This window comes from Anser anser (genome assembly GCF_964211835.1).
Source record: "Anser anser genome assembly, contig: HAP1_SCAFFOLD_350, whole genome shotgun sequence".
In the NCBI taxonomy this organism is placed as follows: domain Eukaryota; kingdom Metazoa; phylum Chordata; class Aves; order Anseriformes; family Anatidae; genus Anser; species Anser anser.
The window spans coordinates 1,193-8,925 of NW_028153662.1; the positions used below are offsets into that span (position 1 = coordinate 1,193).

The following is a 7,733-nucleotide window of genomic DNA, read 5'->3' on the forward strand; positions in this document are numbered from 1 at the left end:
AAAGAAAGAAAGAAAGAAAGAAAGAAAGAAAGAAAGAAAGAAAGAAAGAAAGAAAGAAAGAAAAAGAAAAAGAAAGAAAGAAGAAAGAAAGAAAGAAAGAAAGAAAGAAAGAAAGAAAGAAAGAAAGAAAGAAAGAAAGAAAGAAAGAAAGAAAAAGAAAGAAAGAGAAAAAGAAAGAAAGAAAAAGAAAGAAAGGAAAGAAAGAAAGGAAAGAAAGAAAGAAAGAAAGAAAGAAAGAAAGAAAGAAAGAAAGAAAGAAAGAAAGAAAGAGAAAGAAAGAAAGAAAGAAAGAAAGAAAGAAAGAAAGAAAGAAAGAAAGAAAGAAAGAGAAAGAAAGAAAGAAATGAAGGAAGGAAGGAAGGAAGGAAGGAAGGAAGAGAAAGAGAGAGAAAGAAAGAAAGAAAAAGGAAGGGAAGGAAGGAAAAATAAATAAATAAAGAAAGAAAGAGAAAGAAAGAAAGAAAGAAAGAAAGAAAGAAAGAAAGAAAGAAAGAAAGAAAGAAAGAATGAAAGAAATAAAGAAAAAAAGAGAGAAAGAAAGAAAGAAAGAAAGAAAAAGAAAGAAAGAAAGAAAGAAAGAAAAAGAAAAAGAAAGAAAGAAAGAAAGAAAGAAAGAAAGAAAGAAAGAAAGAAAGAAAAAGAAAGAAAGAAAGAAAGAAAGAAAGAAAGAAAGAAGAAAAGAAAGAGAAAGAAAGAAAGAAAGAAACTTTTTCATTTTACCAAGATACTGGAGCCCTGGTATAGAACCTGGTTTTAAAAGGACGCCATATATGTGCTCACATGCTCAAGTATCCGGCCACTGAAGAACACCAAAACAACCAGCAGGTGGATCAGGCTGTTAATGCTGAAGTGGCTGAGGTGGATCTGGACTGGCAACAGAAGGGTGAATTATTTATAGATCCGTGGGTCCATGACACCTCAGGCCATCAAGGAAGAGATGAAACGTATAGGTGGGCTTGTGACTGAGCGGTGGTCCAGACCATGGACAGTACTGGACAGGTTCTTCAGGATTGTGAAACACGTGCTGCAGTCAAGCAAGCCAAATGGTTAAAGCCTCTCAGGTATGGAGGACAATGGCTGAAATATAACTATGGGGAAGTCTGGCAGATTGATTATATCACACTCCCTCAAACCTGCAACAGCAAGCGCCACGTACTTCCAATGGTGGAAGCAACCACCAGATGGCTGGAAACACACCCTGTGCCCCATGCCACTGCCCACAACACTTGGAAAGCAAGTCCTATGGTGACATGGCACCCCGTGAAGAATCGAGTCAGACAACGGACTTATTTGTGAAACAACCTCATAGACACCTGGGCCAAAGAGCGCAGTATTGAGTGCGTATATCACATCCCCTGTCATGCACCAGCCTCCGGGAAAATCAAGCATATAATGGTCTGTTAAAGAGCGCACTGAAGGTAGAGGGAGCTGGGACATTCAAAAATTGGGATACACATTTGGCAAAGGCCACCTGGTTAGTCGACACTAGGGGTTCTGCCAACCAAGCCAGACCCGCCCAATCAAACCTGTTACGTACTATAGAAGGGAATAAAGTCCCTGTAGTGCACATAAAAAGCATTCAGGGTCAGACAGTCTGGGCTATTCCTGGCTCAGGCAAAGGCAAGCCCATCCATGGGACTGCTTTTGCTCAAGGACCTGGGTGCACTTGCTGGGTGGTGGGGAAGGATGGGGAAGTCTGATGTATTCCTCAAAGGGATTTAATGTTGGGTGAGAAGAGCCCATGATTTGAATTGCATGATGTTAATTACTATATAATACCGTAGGTCATCACTACTACAATTGCTATATGTCATGTTCGTGGTATTACAATAACAGTCACCCAGATAACGATGAATGAGTTTTGATAAAACTGGACAAGCACAGCAGTGTGATGGAATCAGAACAAGCTTCAGCATGCGACGATCCAACACCTCACACCGTCTCTTCTGCGCTGAAAGGTTTTTGTGACAGGTGGAGCCCAAAGTCATTCACAGACTAAACAAACTCAGTGGACGTTTCATATACATGTATGAAAAGTGGTGATTAATTGGAAAATACTGGGAAGTGTGGAACCTGAGCATGACATACATGGTATGGAATAAGGGGTTGGTATTGTCCTGGTTTCAGCTAGGATAGCGTTCATTGTCCTCCTAGTAGCTGGTATGGTGCTGTGTTTTGGATTTAGCATGAGAATAATGCTGATAACATGCTGACGTTTTAGCGGTTGCCAAGCAGTGCTTACACTAAGCCAAGGACTTTTCAGCTTCCCATAGCACCCCACCAGCGAGGAGACCGAGAGCGCACAAGAAGCTGGGAAGGGATTCAGTCGGGACAGCTGACCCAGATTGGCCAAAGGGATGTCCCATACCATGTGGTGTCATGCTGAACAATTATATGGGGTAGCAGGCTGGAGTAGGAGAGGGACCGCTGCTTGGGGACAGGCTGGGCATTAGTCACTGGGTGGTGAGCAAGGGCATTGTACATCACCTGCTTTGTACATATTATTATTTCTCTTCCTTTTCTGTCCAATTAAACTGTCTTTATCTCAGCCCACGAGCTTTTTATATGATCATAGCACTAGTCAAATCTATTCCTGACCAAGAGATGAAGGCGCAAGGCTTAACAAGAGGGAGTCCCTGTCTTGGTAGAGGAGAAGGAGCACAGCCCGTCAACTGCCTCTTTTAGGTTTCCAATCTCTTCTTTCTCCCCCAAACTAACTTTTTTTCCTAACTTTTCTCTCACTTTGTCTTACTAATGCTAACACTAACTCTTTCTCCTAGCACTCACCCTTTTTTCTTACTGAGTGTGTCAGTCTCATTTCTCAGGTGGCAAGTGGTAAGGCAATGGCATCAAGTTGCCCCAACAGAGGTTTAGATTGTCTGTCAGCAAGAATTTATTCATGCAAAGGTTGGTTAGGCATTGGAACAGGCTGTCCACAGACATGGTGGAGTCGCCATCCCTGGAGGTAGCTAAGAGACGTGGGGATATGGTTTAGCAGTGGACTGAGAGTGCTAGCTTAATGGTTGGACACGATGATCTTAAAGGTCTTTTCCACCCCAAATAATTATATGTTTCTGGGAATATTAAGAAATGAAGACCAGACTAAGAATTGAAGAATGGTGCCTTTTTAGTTTCTGAGCTTCCCGCAATCTGATTGCCTAATAACTAACTATCTAGCTATCTAACTATCGAACTATCAATAACTAACTATCTGTCAGGAACGTGGTTCCTTTTACTTTACAGGGCTGGGAAATGACTTGAGATAAAATGTAGACAGACAGGTAAAGAGAATATTTTAAGGAGGTTTATCAATATCCCATATTAATAGTGACACTATTTATTTTATCACTGCCTTCTACATTACTGATCACTGTCCTAAGCCAGAACCCACTGTGCTAAGTGGTTAAACGAGTGCCTAGGGCTGAGACAACGGAATCCCTGTTTACAATCAGAACTTGTGGCTATAATGTGATCTTTATCAAGGAAAGAAAGCACCATTGGCTGAAGAGCACAACTAGTCAATATTCTTTTAATGACAGGGTGAAAAGAATTCTAAATAAATAAATACATAAGAAGTTACCACAGATAGTAAGTAGTGTAATTACATAGCCTTGTTACCTGCCTTTTCTGAAGACTTTCCCATAGTTGACATACAGAATTGCAAGCTTACCTATATGTAAAGATATATTTACTTCATTCAATAATATTTATTCCTTATAAATTTACCAAAAAAAAATCCTGCTGTGGGATTTTTATGGTAATGCAAGCAGACAACTGGCAATGTTGCCCCCCCAGATTCACCATCAGAATTCACAATCAGAATGCTGCGGGAAAGGACTGTGCCGCTCTAATCTGTGCTGGTGAAGACTCCGCTTGAGTATCATATGTGGGTTTGGGCACCACAATATAAGAAGGACTCAAACCTATTAGAGAGTGTCCAAAGGATGGCTATGCAGATGATGAAGGGTGTAGAGGGCAAGATGTATGAGGAGCAGTTGAAGTCACTTGGTTTGTTTTGCCTACAGCAGGGGAGGCTCAGGGAAGACCTCATCGTAGCCTCCGATTTCCACCCAAGGGGGAGCAGTGGGGCAGGCGCTGATCTCTGCTCTCTGGGGACAGCGACAGGAGCCGAGGAAACGGCATGGAGCTGTGACAGGGGAGGTTCAGGCTGGGTGTTAGGAAAAGATTCTTCACCGAGAGAGTGGTCGGGCACTGGAACAGGCTCCCCAAGGCATGGTCATGCCACTGAGTCTGCTGGAGTTCAAGAAGCATTTGGACAGCACTCTCAGACATAGGGTCTGCTTCTTGGGTGGTCCTGTGTGGATTCTTGTGGGTCCTTCCAACTCAGGGTATTCTATGATTCTATGATTACTCTTTAACAAATTTCCAATATCTGAGACTTCTTCCAGATGAATTTTTACTTTGATTTATATAGCTAGGAACAAGTTGTTTGTCATACCTAAGTGCCCCTGTCTCCTTCTTCTGTTGAAAGCCTTTGACAAATTATTATTTTTTTACTAACATGTAAAAATATGCTTGGCTATATTAACTACACCTAAAAGAGACCACCTTCTTTTCTCCTTCAAGTTAATCTATAATTACAAGATGATGTCCGAAATAGCCACTTTGTGCCCTGGTCCTGTTATTTAGCGTAATAAAGTTTGCTTTCATATGTCAAAAAGCAGTATGAAAAAATGAAACTGGTATGTTTGTCTAAACGGAGTAATCAAAGGATACACTCAAAAGCTGTAGCTCTTGAAAGCTAGTCTAAAGAACCAAAGTAACAAAAACAATTTTGAGCTCAAGAGGTAATATCTAACAAGCAGAATGGCTCTGCCAGGAGCATGTCAGCCCACAGATGGCTCCACTGCTGGAATTTAGGAGGCCAGAATTCATGGAAATCTGCATGATTAAAAACTGTTCCCCTGCCTTGTCAAGTACCTCACCCAGAGGGAAGCGATGCTAGTATTTACCTAAGAGAGGCCCTATTTGTGCACTGAAGTACAGCAGTAAAAATAGAGATCCTCAGTGCTTTGGGGTCATTCACGCCAAACACACGGTTAATCATAGAATCATAGAACCATAGAATGGCTCGGGTTGGAAGGGACCTGAAAGAGCATCTTGTTCCAATCCCCCTGCCATAGGCAGGCATGCCACCCACTAGATCAGGTTGCTCCGGGCCTCATCCAACCTGGTCTTGAACACCTCCAGGGGTGGAGCATCCACAACCTCCCTGGGCAACCTGTTCCAGTGCCTCACCACTCTCTAAGTGAAGAATTTCCTCCTAGCCTCTAATCTAAACCTCTCCTCTTTTAATGTAAAACCATTCCCCAGGATGACTGTACTGCAAAAATTGCATAACATGAGGGAAAAATAAAAAATAAAACAGCCAGACTTTTGGAAAACTCAGTGGCAGGAAACTGTCAAAGAACCTTCTTAGCCCAACAACAGTATTTAGATATGTGTCAGTGTTAGCCCGTGCCCGAGGATTTTCCTGGAAACACAGAAAATCCTGGGGGCTTCTGGTACTGAGGAGTAATTTGAAGGATTTCCAGAAGATCACAAAGATTCATGCAAAGGACCAGATCTATCTTTGTTATTCCTGGCTGTGGGTTGTCTCCCCTGGAGCCTTCTTCCAAAAGAAGCGACAAATCTCCTACCCTTGGCTCCTTCCACTTCTGTGCTGAGAACTAACCTGAAGGCCATGCCTGTCAAAAGCGTGTGCCAGGAGGAAAACAACTAAATCACCCATCTCCTGAGGTCCATGGTATCTCTCCTGAGAATGCTGCCTCTCTGACAAAGCCAGAGGGACAGATACTCCCTCACCAGGCCTTCTCTACTGGATCTGCTTGCACAGTGCCCCATCTTCCCCACAGCCACCAGATGCTGACAAAAGCGTGCTCTTCTGCTGCTAGATCCCCACTGCCCAAGTACATTGGCAGCAGCAGAGCTCTGTAACGCAGCAAAGGGCCAGGATAGCACGCTCCGTCTCTCTGTGCCACCACCTGCTGGAAACGAAAACAAATATCAGTTTTTAAAACAATCGGGTGAGCACCATCCTACCCTTCCCCATATGCACTATTGTGCTAAGCAATACAGTTGAAAAAGCAAGGGAAAAACAGGTGAATCCTTGGCAAAGACCCAGCAGTGTATATGGCTCTAAAACGGAAGCGTGCCATGACAGCCTGTGCCAGATCTTGCCTTGCAATCCTGATACTCTTCTCCACAGTGCTGACAGCAGCCGAGGATGCACATGCTCATGGAAACAAAAAACTCCGAATTTTTTTTGGGCAGCGCTCATCTCACAGTGCACCTCTGATTGGCTGCCTGCTGTTCGAGCCACGTGCCCTTGGCGCGCTCACTGATTGGTGGCCCGCTGATTTGGGCTTGGAAACGCTAAATATGAAAATATCTATCTACGACACGTGCAGTGTGTGCGTGTACGGACACATGTATGTATATCCACAAATAAATGCAAATATGAGGAAATATACCCAGTGGTTTTCTACACAGACACACTATTTTATATACACGTATACATTTCCTTACTCGCCTGTAATCGCATATGCATATTTGCATTTCTGAGAACACAGAAACACTACTGCACGTGTGCAGTATTGTTTTAAGCAATAAAGTAGAAAAAGGAAGAGGCAAACAGCTGAATCTTTGGCTAAGACCCAGCAGTGTATATGGCTCCAAAAAGGAAGCGTGCCACGACAGCCTGTGCCACATCTTGCTTTGCAATGCTGATGCTCTTCTCCACAGTGCTGACAACAGCTGAGCCTGCACTTACTCACAGAAACAATTTCAACTGCTGCTGACAAGACTGCCTTGCATTTGCAGGAAAAAGTCCTCACTTGCACTGCCGAACATCTGCAACAACACTTCTGGGAGAAGGAAGTGCAGCTCCTTTTGCCAAGGAACAGAAGCACCGTTGGCACTGAAGAGCAGAGCTCCCGAAGGTACTACTTCGAGCTCCCAGCACTGTCCTTCTTGCCACCGGCCACAAAGGAGCAACACCACCTGGAAGCAAGGAATCCTTTCAGTGCTAAGAATTCTTATTCTGCAGCAAGCCAAACATGCTCCACAGACAGCAACATGCTCCACAGACGGGGCATTTGGCAGCCGCGGCTTTGCCTTACAAGAGACATTCCTCGGGCTCATCTTGAAACTCACTTGACAGAAACAACCCCGAATGCCTGGAGATGACTGTAGACGACTTGGCTCAGCCAGAAGCTTGGGCGGGTTACCGAGACACCTCTTGCAGCAGGCTACCAGCAGCCTCTGTCACTGCTCGCAGGCTCCCAAGAACCTCCCACCAGTCTTACCCTCCTAAAGACAGAACCCCGTGCCGCCTTCCAGTTACGCCTTCTCTTGTGACTGGCAGCCCAAAACGGCCTATGTGTCTGGCTTATGCAGTTGCCATGGGAACAACAAATCCCTCCACGTGCAACACACTGGGGGCCGACATTTTCTGGCGGAGAGGGAGAGCTCTTCTCACAGTGCCTCTCTGATTGACTGCGTGCTGTTCGAGCCACGTGCCCTGCGCTCGCCCGCTGATTGGTGGCCCGCTGCCTTCTGGCCGGGAAGCGCTAAATGTGAAAATACCTATCTATGATACGGGCAGTGTGTGTGTGTACAGACACGTGTATGTATATCCACAAAGAAATGCAAATATGTGTGAATATACACGGTGGTTTTCTACACAAACACACTATTTATATACATGTATA

The 7,733-nt window shown here is 44.2% G+C and overlaps 1 long non-coding RNA gene across 1 annotated transcript; it reads right to left on the reverse strand.

The window, feature by feature from the left end:
- Nucleotides 1–622: 622 nt before the first annotated feature.
- LOC310891673 lies at nt 623–7,322 on the reverse strand. Its single transcript, XR_014577665.1, has 3 exons — nt 7,177–7,322; nt 6,798–7,023; nt 623–6,008 (listed from the first exon to the last, which is right to left on the reverse strand). It is a non-coding gene; the product is annotated as an uncharacterized lncRNA (long non-coding RNA).
- Nucleotides 7,323–7,733: the final 411 nt, after the last annotated feature.